The sequence below is a fragment of the Aphidius gifuensis genome, linkage group LG2 (assembly GCF_014905175.1).
Source record: "Aphidius gifuensis isolate YNYX2018 linkage group LG2, ASM1490517v1, whole genome shotgun sequence".
NCBI lineage: Eukaryota > Metazoa > Arthropoda > Insecta > Hymenoptera > Braconidae > Aphidius > Aphidius gifuensis.
In genome coordinates, this window is record NC_057789.1 from 24,648,330 (window position 1) to 24,664,262 (window position 15,933).

Below are 15,933 nucleotides of genomic sequence, written 5' to 3' on the forward strand. Positions count from 1 at the left end.
TAAAAATACTGAAGAATGATTTATCGTTCATATGTTATTCTTCTATTTAATCAACCTAAGCTCACTAATAATTCACAGAATATAAAAAGTCTAAAACATATATGAAAAAAATACAATAGTATAATACTTTAAAAATTTTGGTGATTTTTTTTTTTCATTTTTCATCATTTCATACAAATTTCAAGTAATAAAAAGGGTACACATAAACCCTGTATAAGTGCTTAGTTTTATAATTTCATATATATATTTTCTATATCAATTAATTTATTGCTAATCAAAGTAAAAATATTTCTCCACTATTCTCCGTTTTTTTCTCCTTTTTGTTTGAACGACTCACAGTTGGAGAAATACAGTAGAAACTTCTCCAAATTTTTTCCACAATAAAATTATACAGCATCACAAAATCCAGGTCTTTCAAGATTAAAATATTTCCACGATTATGCAACTCAAACACAACTTTAATAAAATATTTAAAATCAAATTCTTGTCACGGTGAAAAAAAGATTTTGCAGTCAATTTCCCCTTTAAATTTTCAAATTGAAATAATAAAAACGGTTTATTTTATAATATACAATACAGTAATAATTGCAACATTATACAAAAAAAAAAATAAATAATCATTTCGATCAATCACATATATCAATAGTTAATTTGAAACTGATCCACAAGATTTCAATGATATAAAAAATAAATTGATGAAATACACAGAGTACCGTTTTTTTTATATTCATTTCAATTTTGGATATGATGATTTAAATTTTTTTTTATTTTTTTCGCCTGATGAATGACAATCTTATATATGGTGCTACACCTGTGTGTATTTGACCGAGTTCAATCCAGTAAAATTACTTAAGTAGATGTTTGAAAAACACGCATTTCTGCGATCACTGGTAATCACTCTCAGACAGAAAGCAAATGATATCTCAAATGATATGTATCCAACTGATGCGTTGTGTGGTATATATATACTGTTCCAGTTTGTGTACATATTTTTGGTGTACGCATCATTCCTGTCAAGTTTTCAAGTTATTTTATTTCCTTTCATAATGTTCCGGTCACCAATTTCAATAATTCCATACATGAGTTACCATCAAAAGTATAGTCGTCATTGCTTACGGTGCAATAATATACTCATATTCAGCACAAATTTTGGGCGTTGATAATTGGAAACAGCAGCAGCAGCCACCACCAGAAGAAGCAACAGCAGGAGCAATTTTATCCTGCGGCTGATTTTTTTATTATAGACACTTTTGACACCATTTTTTTTTCACAATATAACTTGCTTAATATTCTTTAAATATTTACATGTAAACAAATGAAAAAAAATTATTTATCTAACATATTTTAATGCCAAAAATTTTTTGATAAACACTGATGATTTATCATGATTAGAAAATTATAAATTCATGATTATCTCCTATGTTTAATAACAAACTTTTTCGTTTGATTTTTTTTGCATTAGATGGTCCAAAACACCTGCAATTTTTTGTGTAATAAATTTTATAAATTAAGCTTGAATAATAACGGAAAATTAAAATAGAAAACACAATAATTTCGAATGAGAAATTGTTGATATTTAATTGTTGTTTATTAAACTTTTTAATGTTATATATTTTTTTTATTACAATAAACACCGTTGGGTTTATTGTAATGCTTGCGATCTCACATTCTTATAAGAATGTTACACATTTTTTGGCCAATGAGGAAGCTGGTAATTACGCTAAACATTGTTGCACTTTGTTTTATATATTGCTACAAAAATACCAGGTATTTTTTTGTCAAAAGAAAAGCAAAAAATGAGATAACAATTCATAGTTATGTGTGGTCAGCATGGTTTATATTTATATAAATATATATATGTAACAAATGTCTCGAAAATGTACACGTCAGATGAAATTACCTCTTTACTTTTTCGCCGCTTTGATGTGAATCCTTCATTTTTTCTTACAACTCACAAAGTTCATGTTTTTTTATTTTATTGCAATGATGCTTGAGTCACTTTTATACAACATGTATATTTTATCTTATTTATTTAAATTTAAACAACTTTTTTTATAAATAATTAAACGCAATTATTAAAATCAAAATATTGAAATTTAATATGGGGAAAATTCAATCGTGTACCTGTTAATCTGAGGTGACAGAAATATGTATAATTATTTTATCGAATTTATCTTTAAATTGCATTACATTGACACCATTATGCCCACGTACTTCAAAATAAATTATTATGACAAATTTAAAAGAAAAACAAATTTTAATCAATTTAAAAAGTATATCAAGTGGAAAAAAAATTTAATAACTTTTAACATTTTTTTGAATTTCAAAATCGGTCTACACTTTTTTAAATGTTAAAGTTTAATATTTTTCAAGTATTAAAATTTAATACTTGAATAGATGTTAAATTTAACATTTAAAAAAGTGTGGACCGATTTTGACATCAACAAAAAAAGAAGTAATGAGCAGTATAGTCTATGTATAATATTTTGAGTGTAAGTAAACATATAATAAGTCAAAACAAATAATTTAAATGAAATTTGTTGATAAAAAAATACGATATTATAATACCTTAAAAATTTTGATGATTTTTTTTTTTTAATTTCTCAACATTTCACACAAATTTCAAATAATAAAAAGGGTACACATTAACCCTGTATAATATATAGCTTAGTTTTATAATTTTATTTATATTTTTTAATTAAATATAATTTATTCTTAACCAAAGTAAAAATATTTCTCCGCTTTTCTCCGGTTTTTCCTTCTTTTTCTTTGAACGACCCACGGTTGGAGAGATACGATAGAAACTTCTCCAACGCTTTTTTCCACAATAAAATTATATATATACAGCATCACAAGATCCGGGTCCTTTAAAATTGCAATATTTTCACGATCATACAACTCAAAAACAACTTTAATAAAATATTTAAAATCAGATTCTTGTCACGGTGAATAAAAAATTTTACAGTCAATTTTCCCTTTAAATTTCAAATTGAAATAATAAAAAGTTGATGTTTTTTTTTTTTCTATATTCATTGCAATGATGCTTGTCACTTTTATACAACATGTATATTTTATCTTATCCATTTAAATTTAAACAACTTTTTTTATAAATAATTAAACAAATTTTAAAATCAAAATATTGAAATTTAATATGGGAAAAATTTAATCGTGTACCTGTTAATCTCAGGTGACATAAAGACGTATCATTATTTCATCGAATTTATCTTTAAATTGCATTACATTGACACCATTATGCCCGAGTACTTCAAAATAAATTATTATGACAAATTTAAAAGAAAAAAAAAATTAAAAATCAATTTAAAAAGTATATCAAGTGGAAAAAAAAAATTTAATAACTTTTTAACGTTCACTTTTTGATCGAAAAAAATAATGTTATTAAAAATAAAATTAAACGATAATTTTTAGTGGATAAAAATAATTAAAATCATACAAAAAATTATAAAATTATATGAATTTTTAATTTTCATATTTTTGCTTCATTAATATATTTGTAAAAATTAATATTTTCAATACTTTTTTTGTTGCTTTTTATGATGATTTAATTTTAGTAATTATTTTAGTCTCCAGTAAAATATTTCGTGTTATAAATGTAATATGTATCAGTATCAATATCAGCATATTGATATACGAGCAATTTTTTAAATTTATTTTCACCTGTTTTCAATGATGTCGCTATGTAACCAGGACACAACGGCATTGCAAACTGATAAGGTACACTCTGCGTGACGAAGATGAAGATCAACCACTGCTCTACAATTTATTGCACGTATCCGGTGAATTAATTGTCAAGTGTTATTGCAAAAAAAAAAAAATTATTTTTTTTTATTTCATTTATGATCTGATACATTATGCCAAACTGATATTGTCAAAAACAGGTCTTGTTTTTTTATTTATTTTTCGTTCACTAAATTCATTTTTATTAATTTATGAAAATTTGATTTTTTTTTTTTTTTTTAAATTTCATAAATCAAGAGCATCGCTTAATAATGATAACATTTATTTTGACCTAAATTATACTCAAGTTTTTTATGTATTCAAAAATACATTTTTTTTTTTTTTTTGAAAAGAAACTTTTTTTTTTTTTAAATAAATTAAATTCATTAAGGTAACATGTGTTGGTCTCTGTCAAAAATCGGTCATGAAAATAATTTGAAAAATAATCATTAAAAAAAATAAATTATTAATAAAATAAGAAATTAAATCATAGAAAAATAAATTAAATAGATAATAAATCCTATTTTATAATAAAAAAAAAATATTTAGATAAAAAGCTCAAATTTATTGATCAACATTAAAATCCTCGAAAAAGTTAAATCAGAGCTTTTTTTTCTTCTGAGATTTTATCGACTCAATTAGCTACAAATGTTCCTGACATTAGTAATTTTTTTTTCATCATATAGTATAGAAATAATTGTGTTATATATCAGTGTCTATATATAGTTTTAAAAATGCAATAAAATAATATTTATAACAACGAACTGAGGCATTGAAATAAACTGATAAAAAAAAGGGATTTTTGACCGTTATAAGAGTGGTTGTATAGAAAAAAGAAGGGGGCCCTTTTAGAAATATTCACGGCTGTAATAAGAGTGAAAAAAAAAAAAGCAAAACGGGCACAACCGTGTGTCCCGCTCACCTCCTGATGCTTGCCAGATGACACCGTGCTGGGGCAAAACAGCAGCGGACCCACGCGCCGCATCGTCTGAGGGTTACAATGAAAAAATTACATAAAAAAAAAAATAAAGGTATAAAAATAAGAACATCATTTTTTTTTTTTAGCTTTGTGTGTAAATGTGAAGCAATGCATATACAACGTAGAATTTGCTAATGCAGAAGGTACAGGTTTTTATAAATTACATGCTTCGAAAAAAAATTTAAAAATAATTTTCGAAATAAGGGAAATATTTTTGTTCAATTTTTGTCAGTGTGTTGTATATTTTTGTGTTCAAGTATTTGTACAAATGATAATAATAATATGTGATGAAAAAAAATATACTCGGCGTGTGTTCATCGCGTGCCCAAAAAATATAATAACTTTAAAAAAAAAAAGTCAGGGGAAAGGTGATTCGACCTGACTCGTCTTCCGGGATTTCCTGTAATACCCGCATCAAGCTCTTCTTCTGGGGTTCCACTAAATTTATTTTTTTTTCTCTTAAACTCTTCTTATTTTTGTATTATTTTTTATCACGTATGTATTAAACAGTTCAGATGAACAAATTTTTATCCACTTAAGTATACGAATCAAATGAAATTTGAATCCTTTAATAAAAAAAAATTTTATAAGATTAAAAATTCATTTTTTTTAATCAAGCTTAAGATTAATATTTAATTTTTCATTTTTATTATTATTTTTTTGTTATAATTGTTGTAAAAATTTACATATGCGGTGTGTCTTTATGATCGATATATCATCGCATTGTAAGATGAAAGGCGTAAGTGCAAATTTATAAATTTTTGGGTTTTTCATGTAATTTCAAAGCTTAAAAAAAAAAAGGGAAAAATGGCGTAACAACCTTTGATAAAGGGCATATGTCCAAGGATTTACGCCTTTTTTCCGTTATCAAAATAATTTTTGTAGAAGATGAAGGGCGTATTTCCAATTTTATTTGAAATTTTATTTAATGGCAGGATTTTTTAAATAACTGATTGTTTACTGATTATTATAAATAATTTATTATTAATAAGAAAAACATGAAAATAATTACAAATCTTTATTTTTTTATTAAGGTGTTACTCGAGTAAAGTCAAAATAATTAGAGACCAATGTAATTGATAAAAAACGATTCTATGCAAAGAAATACATCTATTCATAACTTTTTTTTTGTCCTAGGTAACTTTGTTTGTTTATAATAAACTATTAAAGTCGCTATTTTTTTCGAGGTTAAACACGGTGAGATAGGGAGATTTTACTTTTTTTTGGGTTCAACTTAAACTTTCATACAAAACTAAAAGTTGGAGAATTCTCAAAAACTATCAGTCTGTAGAGGAAAAAAAGACAAATTTTTTAGTTAAATAATAATTTTCTGACCTAAAATATTTTGTTCATAGTATAGAAAAATAAATTTTTGTCTTTGTCTAAATACATGAGTGGAGGTGAGAAACAATATTTTTTTCTTTTTTCTATCCTTTTCGCACTCATAGAAAATATTATGTTTTAATACGCCATCCGCCAGAGGTCTCAAGTTTACTCGAGTAACACGTTAAAAATGATTTTGATAACGCGGAGTAAGTCCCTGAACATACGCCCTTTATCCTTTTTCAAAGGTTGTTACGCCCTTCTTCCTTTTTTTTTTAAGCCTTAAAATTAGATGAAATGCCCGAAAATTTATATAAATTTGCACGTACGCCCTTTTTCTTTTCATAAAAAAAAAAATTCCCAAAAATGGCACTTACGCCTTTCTTCCATTAATGCCACGATATGTATGGTATCAATCGATCAATCGAAATGAAAAAATGTAAAAGTTGATTTAAAAAAAAAAAATAAATGTAAAATCTATTATCCTGTACTCATCCAATTATCTTATCGATATATAATAAAACGTATATGGCATGTACATTTGTCGAAAAAAATATTATAATAAAAATAAAAATGCATAGTCTCATTGGAAAATTTGTCACGAACAGTCTTGTATTTTATTCCAGTAACCTATATTACGATGAAAAATATATCTTGTATATTAAGAACCTATAATAAAAGGCGTAAAAGGACCAGCTCAACTTTCTACCAGATTCTACATGACTTGAATGAGAAATGAATTTGACGCGAATTGAATTGGACAGATGATTTTTTTATTTTTATTTAAGTGCGTATAATTTTTTTTTTTTTTTTTCGATAATTTTGTCGTAAAATCATGCTGATTTCTATACTGTATATAAACTCTCGTGCCAAACAAACCGATATATGAAAAATAAAGCACCGTATGTCAGTGAATTAAAAAAAAAAAAAAAGTATGAAAATTAAAATAAATAACCGTCAGAAGGCGTATGACATTAATTGCCCAATGTACTCCCGTTTGTTGTGAATGTATATGTGTACTTTCATTGCGTAAACTAACCACTGGTCATGAGTTATCTTATACACATTGAAATTATTTTTTTTAATTTTTTTAATTCATTAGTATTCGATGTATATAACCGTTGTGGCCCCGAATATTTCGTGTCATTTCTTTATTAAATGCTCTACAATTATGAACTCGTGTACTTTTTGCATCAGCTGTATGACCAATATTCGTTAATTTTTATTTTTTTTTTTTTATTTATATTTCATTAATCATTGTTCATCGATAAATATTGAAACAAGTTTTTTTGATTATAATTCCAATCATTCTTTATTTTGGTATACGTGATATTGGTTCATTAAAAGGCAAATGCAATTGGTAATCAAAAAATTCAGAGGGTTTTTTTATATCCAGTTGCAAATATTATTAAAAAGTTGTTATTATTTATTTGACATTAAGTTTTTTTTTGAAGAAAAATGATATTAATTGTTATTTGTACTGGAATATACTTTGGATTAAATATTTTGTATGTTAAATTTTGAGCAGGCTTCGTATCGAATAGCTGAATTAATTTGCAGGTGCAGCGCTTGAGTCGAAGCGTTAAATGTATAAGAGCGCGTGCGGAAAGTAATATATTTATTTGTATAAAAATAGGGCGCAAGCGCGTGTCGTGGTCACGTGTCTATTTAAATATACTAAGTGCTACTTGAAAAAAAATTTTGTGAAGGGAAAAATCAAGAATCCACAGTTAGCATGACGAAGTAAATTTTGAGAATAGATTTTAGAAAGATAAAAGAGGTTGGTCAAATCGAAAAATAGATGATGGAATTTTTTTATAATGAAAAATATTAATTGAGGGCACACGCTCAACTAAATGACTTAAAAATTTAACAAAAAATAGTTCTACAAAAGAGTTTGGTCATCTGAAAGTTGAAATAAATTAGATGAAAAAATTGATAAACTCGCTCTATTGTTGCAGTTGATGTTGGAAAAGCTAGATTGATGTCCTTGGCTTGTCCCATTGAAATTCATACCTTCTGCAACAATAATTTTGAAAATAAAATCTTTATTATTGAAATAAAAAATATAAGCTTATATATTGGAGTAAATATTTTTGCTAATACTGAATTTTATTATTTTATTTAATATTAAAAGTAAAAAAAATAAAAGCCAAGTTGAAAAATAATGATGGCTTGTATAGCTCAATAAAAAAAAATAATATGGGAAAAAAATATACTTGAAGTGATACAAAAGAGTTTGGTCAAATCAAAAAGTCAACAAAGTAATTTTTTTTATTGCGAAAAAAATTAATCAACACATGGATCCAATGAGCATTAATTTATTTGATCTGTAAATTTGTTAGTATTTTTTTTTGTCAATGTCAATTCAAATTATTTTAGCGTAAAATTTTTCAGCTTCAACTCAGAAATCCAACATCAGCTAATCTACATTAAATTGACTCAAAAATTCTACCTTTGTTTAATATAAAAAAAATAATTTACTTCAAGCATATCACTCTTGAATAAATTATTCATAATAAAAATAAATAAATTAAGCTTGCTTCGATAAAATAATTGTAACATTTAATATTGATAATGAAAGAGAAATTAAAAATTGACTTTCACAAAATGAACATACTACTGCAGTTTGGTACATATTAATATGTATCATATATAAATTTAATAATTACTGTTCTAATTAATAATTTAATGTAAGCAATAATTTATAACCGCTACATTATATCGATATATAATCAATATGAAAAAAAGATTATTAATAAAGACATATCTTGATGAATTTCAGGTGCAAATAATTAATGAATTGCATTTTTGATCAATTATTTTTCATGTAAATTCTTCATTAAACCAAATTAATTACTAAAAAATGACTCATTAATTAGCTGCAAATTTATCAAAATAATACATTTCAAATACATTTACATGAAAATTATAATCAATTAATTTTCATCTCCAATATCATCAAAAAAAAAAATTAAAAAACCTTATTTTTCTACCACAAAATATCGCCATTTTTAAATGCCTATTGGTTGTCGTTATGCTTCCTCCCTCTCCCTTCTGATTGTTGCTATTCTCATTGTACCAATTCAAGTATTAATTTTTTTGAAAATATATATGTACAAGGCACTCTGGTAACAGTTGACTCCATGACCAAGGGTGAGTGAAAAACCACCTTTGTATATATAAACTTTCATGAAGGGCAAATTTTGAAGAGTAACATGGATGTTAAAAAAATTTACGCTTGGGTTGTCTTATGAATCGTGTGGTGCTTCATTTAATCACCCTACAGGGGGGATGAATCGACCACTGTACGAAGAGCAATCCCGCCTACGTATGTAGTATACCTATCAATAGCCAGGTGCTCTTCTACCCTCAAAAAAAAATTAAGTATAGAAAGGGATTCGTTGATGCACCAGAATCACTCGGCTGTTGTTGTTGTTGGAGTTTTTATGACGCCCTATATGACTTGCTCACTATAAACTCCAACGGTTCTTTTTTTTTTAAATATTCATTATCTCTTCATGTCCAACAAATGTTACAAATAATAATCCACTTGAAATCAATTTTAACGTACATAATTATTTTTAAATTTTCTATTATTTTTTTAACGTTTCATTTTTGTCTATATAATGAGATAATAAATTTTAAAATTTAATTTTATTAGAATATTTTTTAAAAATTCATGCAAAATACAAAATCTGATTTATTTATTTCATAATATTTTATGAGTTTAGCCTTCAAGCAATGGGTCGTAAAAATCTGAATAATTTTATGAGCCACCTTTTGCAATCGCCCTTTTACAAAGCGTCTTGTTTATATTTTTATTTTTACTTTTAACACTGTGGCGCGTGTCTTAACATTATAATAATTCTTTTTCTTAATGGTTTTTTTTTTTTGCGTGGCTTTGTGCGGGTGGTAAAACTGCAGATGTTTTTTGCTTTTTTTGCTACAGCATTTGATGATTTTTTTTTAACCACTGTTGGTGACTTTATATAACTTGAAAAAAATACTATAAAAAAATTTCTCAATAATAAGATGAAGAACAAAGTTTAATAGAGAAGATACGGGTAGTCAAATTGGATATTTAAATTCTGCTGGTATGAATGTGGGAGGGAGAGAAATAAAAAGTCGTATTTAATGCTTCAATCCGTTGACAGCCAATTGATTTACAATCGTTTATATTTTCATGTATACAATGAGTTGTTGAGATGATATCATTACCATAGCAGATGGATTACAATAAATTGATTTAACAAAATTTAAAACCTGGCTCAATAAATTTCAAGCGGGAAAAGTCGTTAAAAAATTTTAAATAATAAAATTTAAAAAGTGAAACGGGCAGAAGAAACTACTGGTATATAATGTGTATATAAATACAAAGAAACAATCTATAGAAGCATATAAATATATGAGAGTGGATAGCGGCCAGGTAAGTGAGGGGTTTTTGGGGGAGGATGGTGAAGGTAGAAGCGGTGAGCCGCGACGACAATGGTATATAGCATAGGTGGAAGGTAACAGGAGGGCGCTGAAATGAAACAAGTTGATATGAGTGTGGGTAAGAGGGGAGAAGCGAGAGGCACGCGCTTATGTCTTTCCGTGAGTGTGTGGCGCGTGCCAGCGCGTGCCTCAACAGTCTCGTGCTATGTTCTGTTTCTCATCCCTATTAGCGTATGCTACTTCTACCTCTACATCATTTTATAATATGTATAACAAAATCCGTTGATCCATTATTATGAGATTGATAAAAATTCATTTGACAAAAAAAAAATAAATAAACTGCACGCTGGGAGGATTCACTTAACTAGAGTAAATAATTTTTTAGTACTTTTTAATTTATTTATTAATATTTTATTGGTATATGCAAATAATTATTGATTGAAAATTTAAAGAAATTATATGAATAATAATTTTGATCGAGGCACGATTTACTCGGTATTTAAACGGACAAATTGTAATTGATTTTACAAATAATTTCAATAATTTTATGTGGAAAAAAAAAAATCTCAAATGATTACAATGATTTGAAATAATATTTAAAATAATTGATTACAATTTTTGTAGAAAAAATTTGAAAGATTTAGTATTTTTTATATGAATTTAAATAAATTTAAAAATACATTTGACATTAAAATTGTTTATTTATTTAATCATATATTATTGTGTCAATGTTGAAAGATGTTTTAGTTAAAATTGCTCAAGATATTGTTGACAAATATTGTTTAATATTAATACAACCATGAAAATTAAAAAATAGTTGTCAATTAGCAATTAACGAGTAGGTGTGAATTTACTAATTTTAATATTTTATAATTTCATTTTTCATTCATGATTCCAATTGATATTTTGATGACTAAATAATTCAATAATTTCAGCTGATTTCGAGTTATTTAAAATTAGATTTTTTTCAGCGTCAACAACTTGATTTTACGAGTCAATTGCCCGTCGGTTTAAAAATTAAAATATAATCATTTCCAAGTAATGCAACAACACCTGTATTTATATATTATTTACATTGTATATAGATGCAGCGTATATACATAATAGCCAACTGCACACCTTAAAATATTTTAATGTCAAAAAAAAATATCTCTTTGGTGTTATTTTTTTTTTTTTGAAGTTTAATTTGCAAACAACTTCGCAGCCTAATACTCCAAGTGCAGCAGATAACAATCAAGTAATCAGTGAAACAACTTACCAAATTTTTATTTGTAGAATTTTTGTGGTTTGTTTTACACACATATATATACTGCGATCCATAAACTTATGCGGTTTCGTGTCCGATGCAATTAATATAGATTCAAAAAAAAATTCTCAAAATAATAATAAAATTGCATAGTTAACGGCTTTGATCAACAACCACTGACTTGTGATTATATTTTCATGTGCGTATATTCACAACAGCAATTACTTAAAAAATTACCACCTGCTTACATGATTGAAACTGAAAATCATAACTACACATTTTGTAACAAGCATCGATAAATATTTACACGGTAGTATAGTTGTGCAGCAAAATAAAAAAAACCTTTTTTTCATTTTTTAAATGCGTTGCAATTCGCACCGAACGTGAAACTGATAACTGCTCATCCAATTAAAAGTAAAATAAAAATCTTCACTGCATAAAAATAATTTTAATAATTCCCGGGTAATAAATTATTATTTTTTAAAATATATATTCAAAATTTTAAAACTATTAATTTTACTCATTAGTCAAATAAATAAAAACAAACTGAAAAACTTAATTAAAAAAAAAAAATGAAAAAAACAATGTCAAAAAAATAAACAATTTACACAGTTGTAAATTAATTTTAAATTTTTAACACAGCCTTGAATTTTTTAATATTTATTTAAACTCAAAAAATACATGCGTTAAAATAAAAAAAAAAAAAAAATTTTTTAAATTAAATATGCGCTTATTTTTGACATTTAAAAAATATAAAATTTTATTTTTCTAACATCGTGTAGAAATAAATTTAAAAAAAAAATGAATTTGTAATTTTTTAATTTCAACAAGAGTATATAAAGCAGGACCCGCAGCGATGCGAATGAAGCACTGTGTATATCAGCGAGAACCAGCTGCGCACTTCATTTGCCGCTAAGATTGAGTGGTTTCCATTAAGTTGAACGATATATACCGGATTCCACAAGAGAGCACCTACCTGATGCCGATCCTTGTCGGAGGGTATATCTTATCTCGAAGCACATCTTATTGCCCACTTTTTTTTTTTATATATATTTTATATATATATTTTTTTAAATCTTCCGCAAAGAAGGTGGTCATCATTTCAGTCAAAATTTTTTTAAAAAAAACCAAGGCTACAGTGTCCTCATCCAGATTCAGTTGAACATATAATCCAAGGATGTGGCATTCACCTGTACCTGTTGCAACGATAACATCTTTTTTTCTTTTGTTCAAATTTTAGCGCCATTGTCATGTTTTAACCGAGATGATTCATTCTTCTTCTTCTTCTTTTAAAATATAAAAAAAAAAACAATTGATTCTGACACTGATCTTGTACTTTCTAACCACAAAATTTAAAAGAAAAAAAAAGTTCATATGTTTTTTTCAAATTTTTCATAAAAGATTTTACCGTTTGTTGTAAATATATTTTTCATTTTTCACACGAAGATGTATACTCATGCAAAACGACGTTTTTGGATAACGAGAAAGTCAACCCAAACAATTATCCCAAACAATAGAGTACCGTTTGTATTTTTTTTTTTTCATCTCAAAATTTATTCTTTACTTAAATTGTCAAATTCAGGATATTGAAAATTGTCGGTTTTATAAAATTTTTATATTTTTTTTTTTTGTGTATCCGTGAGAGAAATTTATCAGAAGGAAATGAAATATTAAAGATGTATTTTAAATTTCATGCATGTATTTAAAAAGTTGATTTTAAAAAAAAATTCTTTTATTATTAACAAAGAGTTTTGCAAAAATATATTTCCCGGATATTCGACAATTTTTGTGAATGGACCACTTCATAATGGAGGAAGTTTGAATACATGAAATCTTTGATATTTCATCTGAAAAACCTCGACCTACTAAAGCGAGATATATTTATTATTTTATCTCATTCATAACTCCGTTATACACCTGATGGTTTTTAAAAAAAAAAATAATATATAAACACCGGATACTTTTTTCGATTCTAAATATAACATTGAAGGGTCTTCAGACACAATCTTACAAACTTCACTGTAACACACATGAAAATATATAAAAAGAATATTTTTTAAAAAAAAATTTTATGGTGTGTACATTGTTGTATTATTAATAATTTTTTTCAACAGTTGTTTGGGTTGAGAATGGGTTGAGACTCAAATGGAAAAATTGCAATGTTGTCTATTATCACAGAACGATTCAACCACAAGCTCCAGATGTGTGAATCGTGTTTAACAAAGAACAGATAAAAATATAAAATGTAAAAATATGTTTAACAAAAAGCTAAGTACACATACATTTGACATACAAGTACAAATTTATTTTATATAGTTTTTTGTATTTAAAAGGAATATAGAGTTCTTTGGTTGTTTCGATGATTGTTTGATGATATTGTTATACAATTTACCATGTAAAAAATATGTAAGAAATTGTTTGTTAATTTAAAAATTAATAAAAGCAAAATAATGTAATTATTTTTTGAGGGTCTTTGATGACAAGACAGCCAGGAAAAAAATTAACAAAGAAATAAAAATTGCCTGTCTATAAAAATGTGCAGAAAAAATTCAAATTTCAATTATTAATTGTAAATTTTTTGTTGTTATTCTTCAAGGTTAATTATTGAAATTTGTTACATTAATAAGTTGATATTTCAACTAAATAAATGCAAAAAAAATTAGTTGAAAATGTTCATTTTTAAGAGGAGTAACGAATTTTGAATTTATTTTTTTTGCTTCGAGACATCGAGTACAATTGACAGACCGTGATGGCAAAAATGATTATGTAAATTCAAAATTCGTTCGCATGTTTGCAGGTAAACTTTTCCGTCTGATTTTTTTTGCAGTGAGTCAGTAAAAATACTGGCTTATTTTCGTAATTAATTTTGATAATTAATTTTTAAAAACAACAACAATAAATTACTAATTACTATAATTTAAAAAATTGATTTTTATTAAATTTATACACAATTTTTTCTTGCATTGTTTTCTATCATAAAATAACAATAACAACTGTTAAAATTCCCAAAAATTGAATTATAATTATCAAAATTAATCAGACAAATAAATAATTAATAAAAATCTTTACCAAGTTGAATAAAAAATACATATTTTCAACAACTTTACAGACAAATTCTCCGAAGCAAATTTATTTTTACTAAGAAATTAATTTTTTTCTTCATGCATAATCAATTGATACCCTTGGTTATCAACATCTTGAAAATTGAATATTAATTCACAACAATAAACAATCAAACTGTGTTCAATAAAAAAATAAAAAAAAAATTTATAAATATTACAAAATGATTGTTGAATAGCTAAAATAGTTGACAAACTAAAACGGCGAATAATTATGCCAACAGATGTTGCTCCATTAATACCTGACACACAATGCAATTGTCATTGACAAACAACAATTATTACCAATATTTCTTATCACAATATTCCAAGTTGAAATAAGACTTTAGAAATTTTTTCATACATATGCGCGTTTACATAAAAAACAACGTTAAAAAAAAAAACTTTTCAAAGCAACTTTATCATTTCATTTTTTTTTTTATTTATCGCTCAGAAATAAATACAGTAGGACACGAGTTTAAAACTTGATTAGATGATAACATGTATAAAAAAATAAAAATATAAACTCGTAATTATAACGAGTATATAAAAAAAAATATATAAAAAATTTCGAAAGATATAAAACAAATTTTCTAATCTATCATCTAAAAAATTAAGTTAAATATTTACTATTTTACAAGTGACCCTAATTACATTTAAAAAAAACACTATACTAACATCTAAATATACAAAAAATTTTGCATTTTATTTTTCACTTAAATATTAAGTCGTATTATTTGAACCTCCCCTTCTGGCAATTAATTATTATCAATCCAGTTATGCAATCAAATTATTGACAAATGATAATTTTTTGATATATGAATTTGTATATGATTTACCGATTGAAAAAAATAATTTCAAGGTCAATTATTAATTGTAATTAAACTAGTACAGTTCTATTGATTGTTTATTGATATTTTTATCAAAATAAAAAAATTTTAAAAGTATAATTTACGCAGACAAATTAAATTGAATGCGTGAAAACTGCGCATAACTTTTATCATGCATTTTTAAAAAATGATTGTATCTATGAATACATAGATCTTGTCTTTACAAGTATGTGTTTATATTAAAGTCAGAATTAAATTTAATCCAATCCGGTAACACGACGAATC